The sequence below is a fragment of the Mirounga leonina genome, unplaced genomic scaffold (genome assembly GCF_011800145.1).
Source record: "Mirounga leonina isolate KUSES-001 unplaced genomic scaffold, KU_Mleo_1.0 Mir_154, whole genome shotgun sequence".
Lineage (NCBI taxonomy): Eukaryota > Metazoa > Chordata > Mammalia > Carnivora > Phocidae > Mirounga > Mirounga leonina.
Genome location: NW_023270389.1, coordinates 31,611,656 through 31,628,980, shown reverse-complemented (window position 1 = coordinate 31,628,980; position 17,325 = coordinate 31,611,656). Strand labels below are relative to the sequence as shown.

Genomic DNA, 17,325 nt, shown 5'->3' with positions numbered 1-17,325 from the left:
CAACCATCAAGTTAATTTTTGAAATCAGATCTATTTAAAGGCCAATCATTAATCAAGTGTACTACTTGAAACATTTCTATGAAATATCATACCTAACATTACATCTTTAAGATTTAAAAAGTCTAACATATGCAAAGTCTATTAAAATGCACATAATTTATCTTACCCAAAATGAAAATATATCTAATAAATCGTACTATTCATCTGGCCTCTTTTAGCTCTCCCTTAACATACAAATGCATTCCTTTTCCCCAAAACATAGCAGCTGGGAATGAAAGGAAAGATTTCAAATGATCATTTTCACATCATATTCCATCATCTTTTCATCAGTTTTTCCTAGCTTTTCTTTGAGCCCATTCTTTTACAAGAGGTCTCTTTTTAGATCAATCCATATTTCCATAATCCACACTGCTGTTTCCTCCTCTTCTCCCCAGGGTGGACTAACCCCCACATCCAGAACTATGGCTTACAACTGTCATTAAGCCTTACAACAATAACAAGATAACAAAAGAACGGGTGGGGATGAGGCTAGCTCGTACCATATGTTGATCAAGTTCAACACTTTCAGCTAATGGAGAATATTTTTTAAACTTCAAAATTTTAATAGTAAAATTTTTTATATCTACTTATTCTCCCCAATTGTATTTTAGGCTTACATTTTCAACATTAGTAAACAACCTGGCAATATTACTTTAAAAGAGCTTATCTATTAATAATGTACTGAAATGGGGAGGAAAAATAGAAATAACCAAACAAAAAGAAGGTGGCAACTTATGGTTAGTTACTGATTCTTGTAACCTACAAGCCTCACTCAACTTATACCAATTCCTAAAAAAGAAATTTCCCTCAAAGGTATTTTTTAAAGCAGTATACAATTATAATAAGCAAGATTATTTCAAAATAACATATTCTATGTGAATTAATATTGACTTTATGTCAATTTTGAAGAATTCTAATTTTTCCATCAAGTAACATCTGAAAATGTTACTTTTGTTTCCATGTTTTGTTTCATAGTTACCTAATCTTAAGTTCTTTTTCAACTAAAAATAAAGAAAATTTGAAATGTAACAATTTGAACTGGCAGACTTTCATGCTTCTATCTTATATTTAAATACTTTTTTCTTCTCCTGACTTCCCAAGAACTACTTCTGATTCATCAGCCTATGTTATGTCACTTTGAAAAAATTATTTCAACTGTTTTCTCTCAAAGATTTAAAACCCCTTATAGAACTGATTCCAAATTTATTTCATCAAATGTTTATTGCACACAATAAAAAGTAATTTTTTGTGAAACCACATTTATCTTTTTCAATCTGCATCATCTATTATTATTTAATTTCTGTAGGCTGCTGAGTAATGCCTGATGTGTCAGAACTGGTCTGAATCACTTGCATAGTTAGAATGTAATAATTTCACTGCCATCAAAATAAATATAAAAACCTCATCTCTGAGAGCTCATTAAAATAAAACTTGTTCACCTTTAAGCAGAAAAATAAGGTCATTTCTTCAGGGGCTCACATTTTATTATCTAAAATGTATGCAGAAATACTCTTTTCAATAGGAGTTTGCTAGATTACATAATTGTTTCCCAATAAATATTTTAGCTATAAACCAAAATTTCTAAAATACCACGACATTTTTCCAAATTAGTTTCCCTGTTTGCAATAAAATTTTAAAATTTTAACAGTGGAAAATATAAGATAAACATGCAGGTAAAATAAGAATGTGATTTCATTTTGCCTCGAGCTTTCTAACACTGCATCTACAAAAGAAACAATCTTGTCTATATAAAGAAAGGTGGGAAGAGAAAAAGACCTAATTATGATGATTTTCTTAGATTTAATTTTAAGTACTTTCCCACATGCTTGCCACTTATTTATAATGTTTTATTCTGATTCTTCCTTAGACACAAGAATGCACAAGACAGCTAATGCTGTATCTACATCACAAATTAATAAGAAGTAATTGATATTTTAGGGTTACTTAGATAGACCACTGATAAAATACTAACATATGAAAAAAAGTATGCAGGCATGATATAATTCTCTTATATCAACCATCATATCTCTATAAAATTTTATTTAATTAAAAAATAAGAAATCGATTTGCCTTAGAAATATGTGTTTATATATAATATACATGCTTATAGGGGCAGTGAAATAAAAATTAGCCATCACACATCAAAAATTGGTGCAAGACATTTCATTCTTTCCATTTACAAAAACACAGAATACAATTAGATTATTTTGTGTGTGTCTGATACGATCCACTGATCATTAAAAATGACATAATCAAGTCCAAACAAGCAAAAAAATTCTAATTTTTTAAATATCTGCAAAATTTAAACATTTATTTTGAATATATTAAGATGTAATAGATTATTTCCAAATTATTTACATCTTCTTTATAACTGATGCAAGAAGCAAAGTTACAAAATGTCCAGCTACCAGTCTACCTCAATTGCAAATCATAAGACTTTATATATTGTTCTGACCAAATCCTTTTAAAATCATTAAGAGAGGAAATACAGCTGACCCACATTGAACTCCCATGCAGTTGAAAATCCACATATAATTTTTGACTACCCCCAAAACTTAACTACTAATAACCTACTATTGACTGGAAGCCTTATTGATAACATAGTCAATTAACACATAATCTGTATGTCATATGTATTATATACTGTATTCCTACCATAATGTAAGCTAGAGAAAAGAAACTGTTATTAAAAAACATAAGAAAGAGGAAATACTGTATTTACTGAAAAATATCTGCAAAAAAGGGGACCTGTGCAGTTCAAACCCATGTTGTTCAAGGGTCACCTGTGTTTTTTGAAATGATGGATGTGTAAAAAGATTTTTTATAAATAAAGAACAATTCTTCCTAAACCATTCAGACCAACCACTAGACGTCATTGAACATGAAAATTGTAGACAGTGTTGAGTATATTTGTTTTGGAATCTGCCAACTAGCTGGCTAACTGCAGTTATAAAAGACCTATGAAGATATAGCTGAAGGGTTAAGATTTCTTCTGTTACTGTATAATACATACTTTCTTACTATTATTCACTCTTAGAACTGTAATTCAACCTGTTTCCAGATAATTCCTACAAAGATTTGCTTAATTAATGGAATTTTTACTATTGTCATATTTAAAATTACTATGTAATTATGTACCCTTTTCTCAAAGCATTTCTAAATGCATTTTTCTCACCTAGCATACTAGTTTGTTAACATATGTTGAATTTTAATTTTTTTTATTTTAATTGTTTTATCCTTCTATAGAAAGATAAGAAAGAGAAAAGGAACACACAAGTCAGGAACTAATGAACACAGTCTTAGTGTTGCATAACCCCTCTGCTAAGCCATATCTTGTCATTCACGTTTTGATGAATCCCTATTAGATAACATCAGTTTGAAATCTTTCTAAATGTAATATTCCACACCACTCTTAAATCCACTCCTCCTAGATTATCCTGTTCCTGTTTTTCTAAGAAGGTTAAGATAACCTATCACAAGTTTATTCAATTTCCCTTGGCTTCTCACTCATTCATCTAGTCATTCAAAAATCATTTATTCAGATCTTATTACGTACCAGCCTCTGTGTGAGATGTGGGAATTGAAAAATGAGAAAGTTCTGCCCCTTGAAACTTAAAAAAAAAAAAAAAAAAACCCACACACATATGGAGTAGGGGAGATAGAAATATTCAAAAAGGAAATATAACTGTAGAATACAGAAATATATTCAAGAGGCTATGGAAGTACAGACAGGTTGCACTGGAGATCAGGGAAGCCTTCAAAGAAGAATTAATTTTCAATCTAAGATTGACAATGGATGTCAATGAAAGAAGAAAAAGAATGGAAATGGAGAGTAAAAACAGAAATGCCACACACAAAAATAAGAAATGGGACCTGGAAAAAGCCAGGGGTATGGTGTAAAGGAAATTTGATCATGTCCTCTCACTTGCTGAATGCCTACCCAGGTGCTTCATATAGACCTTAATCTCTACAATGAATCCTGTGAAGTAACTAGCATGTCATTCATTGCAGAGGATACTTGTTTCATGGAACAAAGCACAGAACTGACAAATTCAAACTCTAATCTATGCTATAAAAATATATATAAAGTCTTTTTTTATTTTTTATTTTTTAAATTTTATTTTATGTTATGTTAATCACCATACATTACATCATTAGTTTTTGATATAGTGTTCCATGATTCATTGTTTGCGTATAACACCCAGTGCTCCATTCAGTATATGCCCTCTTTAATACCCATCACCAGGCTAACCCATCCCCCCACCCACCTCCCCTCAGTTTGTTTCTCAGAGTCCATAGTCTCTCATGGTTCATCTCTCCCTCTGATTTCCCCCGCTTCATTTTTCCCTTCCTACTATCTTCTATTTTTTTTTTTAACATATAATGTATTATTTGTTTCAGAGGTACAGGTCTGTGATATAAAGCCTTCTATTTAATGCAAGAAATAAAATTCTAAAGTCTCACACTATCACTCTACTTCAGTGTCAAATCATGAAACAAGTTCATTGTTCTGTCTTCCAATACACTAGGGTGCCATACTCAGTTACACCATACACACACACACACGGCAGTGTCTTGTACTCTTATCCTTTACAAAAGGACCAAATTAAAGCAAATACTCAGTGGTCAGGAATAAGGTTTAAAGATCACCTACCATGCACTCTTCCTAAGCACCAGCATCTTCAAAGGAATCTCAGAATGTAATCAAAACATGGGACCAATGCTACAACTACATTCTCCTCCTAAATATTCTTCTACTGCCAGCTTAGAGACCTGTAAACTGCTTTCTCTTCAGTGGTACCCTAAAAGCTGGTCTCCAATAACCCTCAATCCCAAAATAATCAATGAAGATTCATACTCTTCCAGCACACCAGATCAACTGTCATTATTCCATATATACCAACTGACAACAAATCTTGGTGAAGCAAGAAACAATAATGTAGACAGGACCTATGCAAAATATCTAGGACAAACTTCCCTCTCTCACATCCCATTACCCCCTTTTTCTCAAGTCATGCCAGTGTAGGAATGACAATCAAGACTTTAACATTCCTGAAACTGAGTCTTCCTAGAATACTGTCTTTTTTCAACCTGGCCCCTACCATCTGTTCTTCATTCCTTCCACTCTCAAAGAGGGAAGCACATCTTACCATTGCTGTCCAAAGCTAAACCTTCCACTTAGAATTGTGATGCAGTCTCAGCTGAACCACCATAAAGCCTGTACATTAGTATCATAGCTCATACAGTACTGTATTATGATTAATTTAATTTTGTCTCCCCTACTGGAATATGAGGTCCTTCTGAGTTGGGAACTTCTTGTATTTATCTTTATTCACCTAGTATTAGAAAAAATAATGCATAGTGTATACTCAGGTAACATCTGTCATCTTGCCATTTCTGCTAATTCTTGCTATATATCAACTTCTAGCTTCTGTCTTCAATCTTTCCTTTTAAAGCGGCTTCTTGCTATTCTATATAAACATGGTTTTCCCCCCTTAAGCCTTTTAATCCTAGAGGCTACCAAAAGTATACTACATATTGCCACCACCAAGAAAATTAGTCAAACTTACTACCTCCTCTTCCTCACTAATGACTCAACTCTTAAGCTTGTTTAAATGTGTGATGTCTTCCTTCCCAGAATTCCTACATTATATTGTTAGTAATTTTCACGGCATTTATTAACACCTGGCCTTCTGTTGGAATTATATGTAGAAGTGAATACTGTAAAAACATGAAACAACCATTTGCTCCTGCATCCCCCATTTATAGAGGAGAAAAATGAAATTCAGAGAAAAAAAAAGTATTTCCTTAAAGTCATACATTCAAGTTAGTCTTCTGTCAAGTAGAAGACAGAATGATAGTTTGTTCACTTTTGATTCCCAGCCCAATCTTCCATTGCCTAATAAGCTTCCTAGAAAGTAAGAATACAGCTTTTTGTTTACAACCTTACATTGCCAGACCAGTACCTTGCAAAATAAAAAAGTATTATATAAATAATTTCAAGATAGTTTTAGCTACATGCTAATTGTCTAGGTTCAGTTCATTTATTCAATATTTGGCAAAATTTTTCATCTAAAAATAACAACCAAAAACATAACTAAAAAGGCAAAAAGGCCTTGCAAAATACAGCATTACTTTAAACAATCTATTTTTCAACTTCTTACATATCTGTATTATCTGTTCACTATATACATTATACCTAAAAATACCACCCAAATTTTTGGTATTTGTGAATCTATTGCATCTATAATTCAGAAAGCCTTTCCTTATTGAATTACTGTGAAATGTTTCCCTAACTCTGGAGAGTATCAATAAAATAGATTATAAAGTCTCATAAATTAAAGAAATTCTTGCACAGATGCTTATAGCAGCCTTATTCATCAGTGCCAAAACTTGGAAGCAACCAAGATGTCCTTCAGCAGGTGAACAGATAAATAAATTGTGGTACATACACACAATGGAAAATTATTCAGCACTTGAAAGAAATGAGCTATCAAGCCATGAAAAGACATGAAGGAACTTTAAATACCTATTACTAAGTGAAAGAAGCCAATCTGAAAAGGCTACATATTTTATGATTCCAACTGTATGACTTTCTGGGCAATGCAAAACCATGGAGACAAAAAAAAGATGAGTGGTTGCTAGGGGTGGGAATGACAGGGAGAGAGGAATACTCAGAGCACAGAGAACTTTTAGGGCAGTCACAATATCTGTATGATATTATAATGATGAATATATGTCATTATACATTTGTCTAAACCCACGGAATGTACAACACCAAGAGTGAACCCTAAGGTAAACTACACACTTTGGGTCATTATGATATGTCAATGTATGTTCATCCTTGGTAAAAAGAATGCACCATTCTGGTGAGTGATGCTGATAATGGGGGAGGCTATGCATGTCGGGGAGCAGGGGGCATATTGGAAATCTCTGCACCCTCTCTCAATTTTGTCATGAACCATAAAAACTGCTCTAAAAAAATCTTTAAAAAATTTTTTAATAAAGGATCTCTGTTCTGAATGGCTTAAAGAGAGGTATATACATAAAATGAATATCCCTAAAAGTCCTATAGAATAAGGAAACTGAACTTCCAAAACTTCAAATGGGCTAAACCTCAAAAAAAAGTTCTTAGAGAATTCAAATTCACATAATTAAGGTAGATGAGCATACTCATCTAAGTTTATCATTTTGGTTTAATAAATATAGTGTCTTCTCTGATTTATCAGTGTTAAATATAATACAAGGGTAGATTTATTCTACTTGGGCTTATTTTTCCTAAACTTATGCAGGTGTACAGAACAAATAGGCTAACATGATACAATGTTTAAGGTTATTAAAAAATATATAAATTTCTTATTTAACTAAACTGAATCATTATTCTGGTAAACTTATTTCAAAAGTAATTATATTTTGTTACATATCTGCTTAAACATAATTTCCAAAATCTTACGTTACCAAAATATTAAACTGGTATTAAATCGAGTAAATGAATGTATAACTATTGGATATCCAGGTAATTTCCAAGATAGAATACTAAAATATTGATTACTAAGCATAACTTAAGTCTATGTGCTTCTTATTTTTGTATGCTATAAAATGGTTATGCCTTTGGGTCATTTTAATGAATGTGCTAATTTTCTCCACTTTACAAAAATGTTTATGGGATGTGTATGTTTTCAGAAAGTTGTATTATGGGTATTCATGAGGTCTGGTCATCTGCTAAAATGCTTGTGCATGACAGAAAGTTCTCAGTTATCCACCCCTCAGAGTTTTTCTTTTTCTTTGAAACAGAAGTTAGTTACTTAGGTTAAAAGTTGTAATTAATGAGGGGTTAAGACTACACTAGGAACAACAGCGTTGGATAAATACAACTGTGTATATACTTTTGTTTTCAAAGAACAGTTTTGTCTTAAAAACAGCAATTCTTGGGCTTTTTTTTTTTAACCTCTGTATTCTTGGAAGTTATTGAGGAGTGAAGAACTACTGTTTATATAATCATATATAATTGAATACTGAAACTTACTGCATTAGAAAATAAAAATTAAATTTTTAGGGCGCCTGGGTGGCTCAGTTGGTTAAGCAACTGCCTTCGGCTCAGGTCATGATCCTGGAGTCCCGGGATCGAGTCCCGCATCGGGCTCCCTGCTCGGCGAGGAGCCTGCTTCTCCCTCTAACCCTGCCCCCTCTCATGTACTCTCTCTCATTCTCGCTCTCTCAAATGAATAAATAAATCTTTAAAAAAAAATAAAAATAAAAATAAAATTTTTAACAGATATATGAATTCATTTGCGAACAGCAATCATGGATGCACTGCATGTTAAAACAACATAAATATGGTGATGATGATAATGAAATTAGTTTGGCCTTGCACATCTCTGAAATATGTCTTAAAGCGTCAGTTTGTTTTTAAATATGAGAGGTCACAATGAAACAAAACTTAAAATGTAACTTTTGTCTGTCTTTTTTGATAATACCTGACTCTCAAAGAAGCTATGAAAATTGTTAAAATTCACTCAACTACTTGGGCTTGTTTCCTTCGATTATTGATTAATGCCTATGCCTACAATGTAAAAAGTTATTTTTACCTCTGTATGCCTCTGAGGTAGCTGAACTGACATCACTTAGATAACTTTCAGGCCATTCCAGTGGACTAAGGCCAAACTTCCAAGACTCATTTTAGTCAAGAAGCAGAAGGTTTCATGAGACTGTTAAGTTATCCTGTGGGTTAACAGAATAATTTCTGCACTTAGTCCTGAGTTCACTATGTTATGTCTTTTTTTTTATTATGTTATGTTAATCACCATACATTACATCATTAGTTTTTGATGTAGTGTTCCATGATTCATTGTTTGTGTGTAACACTCAGTGCTCCATTCAGTATGTGCCCTCTTTGTTATGTCTTTTATTATTGAAGGGGAGAAAAAATAAAAAGTTCATTTATTAAAGAACTATTCAATAGTGTTCCTGACCATATTTATTTTAAATATTTCATTGTCACTTTGATTAAACAAATAACCAAGTGCTGCTTCTTGGATCCCATCTTAGTCAAACATTCCAATCTTCTAACAACTTTTTAAATTTTGCCTTCCCAAACTCAGATTCTGAATATAGATAAAGTCAAAAACTTCCAGGACATGTTTTTATAACTAAAACTATCTTGGAGATTTCCTAGAGGTTCCTTGAAAAGCACAGAGATATGTTCTCTTGCCTTATAAAATGAGATGCTAGAAATAATTTGGTTCGTTTGATATGTTATTATTATAAGAGATGCACACAAAAAGCTGGAAAATGAGAAGAGATGCTCAGCCTGCCCTAGGGAGAACTTGTATATATGTAAATTTTATGAATATGAATATTTCAGAAATCATATGCTGTATAGGAAGTCCCTAGAGAAACACCAATACCCTTGCTGACCATAGTATGTTTTACTCTCTAGAAAGACAATGATCAAATCTCTTATGAAATAGTTGTTAGGTTTTCCTATATTTATCAGAGTCCTGGCAGTATTTTGTTCAATGATATTAGACAACAATAATATAATATTGTCAGTTATAATTTCAGTTATTATTTAAAATGTTTACTTGGCCATAACCTTTACTTCTTTATTTTATTTATTTATTTATTTATTTATTTATTTATTTATTTATTTAATTTATTTTACTTCTCCCTGGCATCTTCTAGGCCAGTGGTTCTCAACTGGGTATGCCCATCAGACTTACACATGAAGTTCTACAAAAATATATTTGTCTAGGCCCTACTCCAGACATCCTCAATCTCTTTACTTGATATTCTTGGTATATTCTTGCTATATTATGTTTCAGGATTAATGTAGGCTATATCTCAAGATTTTTCCTCAAATTTTATTCACCCACTTTTATAAATCAGATATAAGTTTAACTCCTTTGAAAACAGTCTTGGGTGCCTGGTGGCTCAGTTGGTTGAGCGTCTGCCTTCGGCTTGTGTCATGATCTCAGGGTCCTGCTTCTCCCCCTCCCTCTGCCACTCCCCCTGCTTGTGTTCTCTGTCAAATAAATAAAATGAAAGAAAAGAAAAGAAAAGAAAGAAAGAAAGAAAGAAAGAAAGAAAGAAAGAAAGAAAGAAAGAAAGAAAGAAAGAAAGAAAGAGGGTCTTACTCCTTGCTCTTTGAGACATTTTCTCTAAAACCTTTTTGAGTGGCTTTATTATCTTTTTCATATAACAGAAACAACCAAATTTTCTTTTTCATATTTTATTTTTATTATGAACCCTTACCAGACCTTTCACATTTGCTTTTGGGTTTTGTTCTTTTGTTTTTGTTTTTGTTTGGTTTGGTTTGGCTTTTTAGCAAACTATAATTGACATATAATGTTGTATTCATTTCAGGTATTCAACATAGCGAATCGACAATTCGATACATTATGCAATGCTCACCATAATCAGTGCAATTACCATCTGTCATCATACATTATTACAATATTATTGACCATATTCCCCACCTGTACTTTTCATCCCTCTGACTTATTTATCTTGTAACTGGAAGTCTGTACCTCTTAATCCCCTTCACCTATTTTGCCCATTCTCCCCAGACCTTTCACATTTGAAAATTACTGGTAATAAATTAACCATAACCATTAAGCCTCTATCATCTACAGGTAGCTTAGTTTAATTTCTGAGGCTTGCCTGAAGGCTCCGCTGTAAGGTACAGGCCAGAGTTTGTGTTTTTAACAAAGTAGGTCAGTCTCAGAGCCTTGGAAAAATGAGGTATTTCAAACTACTGACACTTCGAAGAATAGACTACTGATGACAGGCCTTGGAAGTGACATCACTTAGATAATTTTCAGGCCATTCCAGTGGACTAAGGCCAAACTTCCAAGACTCATTTTAGTCAAGAAGCAGCAAGTTTCATGAGACTGTTAAGACAAAATCCAGCAAAACAATAATTGCTTTGTATTGAATAATAATGAGGAAAATTTTATTGTTTGAAATATTATTGATGCTGTTTTCATGATCTATTTTCTGGACATATAAGGAAGCCCTTCCTCCTCTTCCTACACTGTCTGTAACCTACAACAATTTAGTAAACTCTGCTTCTATAAACTGAAATATTTTTAAATCGCATCTTATTCTCACTGATTCCCTCCCTCCCTGAATTCAGAAACTCTAAGTCCCTTCATTTTTCATAGCAATATTTTTTTTGCATAAATTCAGTAAGTCTTTCATTTTACCAGTATATAACTGGAAAATTGATTGCACAACCAAGATCTTAAAGTGTCATTTTTTAGAAAGATGCGTGTTTAATCATCCATGCCAAGGCACTTTTAAGGAACAAAGGTTAGCTATACTTATGGAGACTACAAAGTCATCCCAGAAAAAGTGGCCAGATGCCTGGTTGACAGGGTCCAAACTTAAACGTGTTAAAGAGGGTCCCTTCCTCAAAGACCAGGAACCTTAGCAAATTTTGTGAATTTTGAGAACAATTAACCAAAGTTATAGGCAGTATAGGTAAAATCTGGGAAAGATATTTGCTTGGGCCTAGTTTCCTAGATTTGGGATAGTAAATAAGAGATTCTAAAAATCTAATCTGAAATTCCTTATGAAAACTTTCTTGGGGGGCGCCTGGGTGGCTCAGTCGCTAAGCGTCTGCCTTCGGCTCAGGTCATGATCCCAGGGTCCTGGGATCGAGCCCCATATCGGGCTCCCTGCTCAGCAGGAAGCCTGCTTCTCCCTCTCCCACTGCCCGTACTTGTGTTCCCTCTCTCGCTGTGTCTCTCTCTGTCAAATAAATAAATAAAAAATCTTTAAAAAAAAAAAAAAAAGAAAACTTTCTTGGAAAAAAGTTAATTTTGTAGACATGGCAATTGTTCTACACTGCATGGTTCTAGGTGGGTAAAGTAAATTCATGGAGGCTTGTAGCCTAAATTAACTCTCTTGCTGCACGCATGTAAATAATCAGGCCAAACCCTTAGAAACATGCTTTGTTTTGTTTTCTAGGATAATCTTTCTTTGAAATTACTATGCTTGTAAGAGGAAGAAGACCATAGGAAAAATTTTTAAAAGACTGAATTGAACCAAAAGATTACTGGTTGTTTTCACTGGGAAAAAAGCCATTGCCTAACACATTCTTCTAGGGGCCCTGTGACTTTCATTGTCTTGAAGCTATTTTACAACTCTGTAAATTGTAGCAATACAAATAATATTTGTCCACAGACATGTTTCATAGAGGGACAACTGACTGCCCTCCTCCCTCACCGCTCCCCATGTGGATAAAGCCACTTCTACGTCTATTTGTAAATTTATCACAGCATTCCTGATTTATCTATACAATTCTGCTACTTTGAGCTCTCCTTTGAATAGGATGCAACATTTTACTCACACCCTCATCAACTAACGAGTTTAAAAAAAACTGAAAAATGAAATGTTACATTTGCATTAGAGTCATGATTATATCTTCTTTTAAAAATTCTTCTTTAATGCTAGCCTCAGAGTCATTTAGTCTAATGGGGTAAATAGAAAGTAAGGAAAATGACAGATCTAATAAGTGGCATAATATGGGAAGCATAAAATGCCAAGGGAACTCCCAGGAGGTGCATTCAATCTAGACCTGTGACATAAAGAAAAGGCTTCTTGGAGGAAATGACCTCTAAGCCAAGACTAGAAAGACAGGCAAAAGGGAGTGCAAGTAGGAGATTAGCATTTCAGACAGAAAGACCCATGTTCAAAGACAGAATATAAATAAATGGTACAGAAGAGAAAATAATGTTCACTATAAAATACAGACCATTTCTTAAATGGAGAAAGGAAAGGGATACAGAGAAATAGGAGGCTAAAGATGTAAACAAAAGATGTGAAACAAGGAACTTGATCACGTTGAGAAGTTGAACCTTATCTTGAAGGCATCAATGGGGAGCAGTGAGTTTACATGAGTCTTCAGGACTATGGGTTCTGGAGTCAGTGTCTGGCTTGGAATAATGGCTCTACCACACTTACTAATTGTGTGACTTTTGCCATGTAAATTAAGTACTTTATAGTTCTGTTTCTTCATTTGTAAAATGGGAACTGTAGTAGTCCCTTCACTTCATAGAAGCATTATTAGGATTCAATGAGCCAACACAGGCAAAGTACCTAGAAAGTGCCTGGCACATTGTAAGGAACCAATGACAGTAGTGATAGGAGAAGCAGTATTTGTTTTTTAGAAAGATCATTCCATTGTCTTTTAGATCATTCTAGCTACACTGTGGAGGGTAAATTAAATAGGCACAAAAACAGAAGAGTTAGGAAGATACAAATTAAGGAAAGGACCCTAGAAATAAAGAGAAGTGGAGAGACTGACAAGACATAAAAGAGGCACAAGGAATAGGATCTGAGGACAGACTGGGAATAGCAGTTGAGTGAGGGAAAGAGAAGTAAAAAATAAATACATAGAGTCCTTGGCTTGGGAAAGGAGCTTAAGTAGGAGCATTCACTGAAATAAGACACACAAGAACAACTAATCCAGGTTACTCAGGTAACATGGCAGGCATACTAATACAAAAATGAGTCTGGATCACAAAAGAGGAATACCTCAAAATACCACAGCAGATAAAACATTTCATTTGCATTATGGAGAAAGTACATCGGAGAAAAAGGAAAAGGGCATCTGAGGCATACGAAATGGCCCAGAAGCATGAAAGGCCTGCAGTTTGTGTGAAAACAGGAAAAGTACTGCAAGACTGAAGGTAAACAGGACATATGAGCTGGGGTCAGCTCTTCATAATCTTCTTTCCTATCCAAATGGTCTTTATGATTTCTGATGTCTTGGCCATTACTAAAAGATCATGGTTCCATGGTCCTATGACTTCTGCTGATAGCCATGCTGATAAAAAGAAATCTTAAACGCAGTTTAAGATTTTCATAAAAATGACAAACCAAAAAGTAACAGTTTGGCCAGTTAAACAGCAGATATCCACTGTAGTCATTCATCAACTAATGGCACAGAAATTTCAGAAAGCACACACGACAGAAGAATTTTTACACATTAGTACCTCTTATGCTATTAAATTATAAATCTTCCTGAAGGTCTATAAGCAGTAAAATTCTCAAACTTGTTATTCACCTATAAAAACGATATTCTACATAAAGCAGTTTTATCTATGCCTCATCGTAAGTTAATAAATGTTCCTGGCTTTGCAATACTTTAACAAAACTACTGGTTCACACTTATGGAATGTTTTCCACATGCCAGGCGTGGTGCTGAGCGCTTTACAGACTTCACATCATTTCATTCTTACCCCGTAATTCTGTCAGATCTGTAAAATCAATCCCATTTTGCAAATGAGTAACTAAGAGAGATTAAGTCCCTATCTAAAGCAAATACTTCACACAATCTATAAATACAGAGTTAGTATTCAAACACATATCTGTTTGATTCCAGGATCTATAAGATTTTATTTCTGACCCCTCTCTAAAAGTGTATTTTTCTCACAAAGATTGACTCCTCTCACTCAAGAAACACAGGCTAACCACGGCCCGAAGAGGGCCTGCTATATGCAAGCAGCAAAGCCATAGAAACATGAAGCATGAAAATGACAAGCAGAGAGTGGGGGAGGGGGGAGTGAGGCGTTCTGAAAAAGAGCCTGAAGCCATTAAGTATAATGTGAACAACAGAGAACTAAGGGCAATGGAGAGATCACCTTGATAGCAGCAAAAAGAAACACAATTACTCTTTTTATACAGAAGCTGTGAACCTCTCATAGATGTATGAAGCAATACTGCTAGTATCAGTGGCATGGATGGGAAGACTTGGTCTGCCTTAGTCTTCTCTGCCAGAGCCCTCAATGTATTTGCAAAACATAAATCTGACATCAATTCAATTTAGCAATCCTCAAATTGGCTCACAGCTTTGTATTTCCTGAGGCTTTAAAACACTTCTCCATTCTTCTCCAATCCCCAGAAGTCCCATCCACCACTTACACAAAGATAACTCAACATTTCTTGGAGGGACAAAAAGCAAATTCATCCTCTTGTCACTATTCCTCTCTACCCCGTGCCCCACAGAGCACCCCTGCAAGCAGCCTCTTTCCTCCTTCCCCCTTACACTCATCTTCGTTTTCACTCCTAATGTAACCAACCCTTTCAGATCCTTCTGATGCCCTCAGCTGAACTACTATAATAGCCAACTAATTTCCGTGCTTCCGGTTTATCCCACAACCAATCCATATGGAAATAAATCTCTTCCCGACTAATCTTCCTAACATACTTATTTTGCTATACCACACTCTCCTCAAGTTCATCTGAAGAACCAACTCTTTAGCAAAGCCTTTAATGTTACCCAAACCCGGCTCCATTTACATTTACAGTTTCATTTCCTACTTCCCTATACAAAATTCTCCACTGTACCTGCCCCCCAAAATCAAATTACAGCCCCTGAAATGTGACTTTGAACTGTCCCACTGGTTCTACCAACTAAAGAAGGAAGACATACTTGAGGAGCCTGTAACAAATCAACAACTATGATGAACCAACAACTCCATGTAGTAGAACCAAAGGGTAATGAATTGATATTATTTCTTTGGATTAAATAACACAATGATTTCAAATTATAAAGATAATGAGGGGAAAAGAACTGTTATGATAAACTATTTTTACATGAGCTAAAATAAAATAAGTGAGTAGGATCCGGGTCAGCATTCCAAGCAGAAAGAATATAGCTTCATTGCTAATAGCACATGGTTTTGAGTTAGACAAACTTGTCTTCAAATCTTAGCTCTGCCTCTGATAAGCAATGTGATCTCAGGCAAGTTTCTTAACCCTCACTCTGGGGCATGATACTATCTCCTAGCAGTACTAGGTGGGTTTGAAGATAAAATGAATTATGCACATAAAGTACATAGTATACTGCCCAGTGCATGGTAAGAGCTAAATAAAGAGCTTATTAATAATTATTATTACTGAAGCAAGTCTCAGATCCAGTGAAAAGACTGTTTAGCAGGAAGTAGATAGTACACAACAGTAAGTGCTAAAAAAGATGAGAAATATACACAGAGTACTTAAATCATCTGTAGTATTCAGAATATTCACCAAAAAGCATATAGCAAAACCATCCTTCAAGGCCCTTGGCTAGATTCCCATATGAAGTTTGGTTTCTTCAGATATAATGTGAAGTGTTTAGACAAAATGGTATCTAAAGCTCCTTTCAGTCCTAACCTTCAAAAAAGTGTATAAGAATTGCTATGAACTAGAATTCTGAACATTCATCACCATTACCCAGTTAACTACTTTTACATTTTACTAGGTATATAAAGGCTTATTAATGTTCTACTGGCCTCACAAATTTGGAAAACAAAACAACATTTCAGCCCCAACTAAAAAATCCCCATCACCAGTTTATCAGTCACAGAGAGGGACAGCGATAGTCTCGCTGAAAAACTTCCTGTAGCTGAACTCAACAAGTACCTGATGCCCCTACATGAACCCAAAGTGAGGAGTCTTCAAATTTCCTAGGAATTCTCAGGGGCAGTTTAAGAGGTAGAAAATAAAACACAACAGAAAACATGACCTGGACGGGAGGTTTGTTCTTGGGTCAGTGGACAAGAAAGAATCAAGAATACCAAGAGAAGAATAGTATTTCAAAATGCTAGAATGAGTCAGGAAGGCTCTAACCTAACTATACATTACTTTAAAACAAACCCAATTATACATCATATATCCAAATCAAGTCTTCACTGTAGGAACTTCTTTTGCATACTTAAAGTATTTATAAATCTATTCTTCCTCTAAAGAGCTAAAAACAAATTAAGAGTGCATACCTGTCTTTTTATGTGAAAAGTAGTCAAGGATTGCATTAGATTGAATTAATACTTAACATGCCCATTTACTGGGACGCCTGGGTGGCTCAGTCGGTTAAGCGGCTGTCTGCCTCAGATCATGATCCCAGGGTCCTGGGATTGAGTCCCATAATGGGCTCCTTACTCAGTAGCAGGAGCTCTCCCTTTGCCTGCTGTTCCCCCCTGCTTGTGCTCTCTCTCTCTCTGACAAATAAATAAATAAATCTTTTTTAAAAATGCCCACTTACTGATTTTTTTCAGTGTAACTTCCTAGTCTTACATACAAGATTTTCATGAGTAGAAAGTTATCCTTCCACATACCAAAATCACTTTCGGTATACTTATTTCTGAATGAACTGCTTTAAACAAATATTTTTCTGCATACTTATTTCTGAATGAACTGCTTTAAACAAATACTTTTGTCAGCTTTCAATTTTATAAATTAAGAGAATTTTAAGAATCGTATCTGTGAACTTAACTTATGGTTAAGCTTATACTAGTA

At 34.4% G+C, this 17,325-nt stretch overlaps 1 protein-coding gene across 1 annotated transcript in view; it reads right to left on the bottom strand.

The window, feature by feature from the left end:
- The window catches only part of LOC118014243 (DENN domain-containing protein 1B), a 206,596-nt gene that overhangs the window by 122,202 nt on the left and 67,069 nt on the right, over positions 1–17,325 (bottom strand). The gene's annotated exons all lie outside the window — the stretch shown is intronic.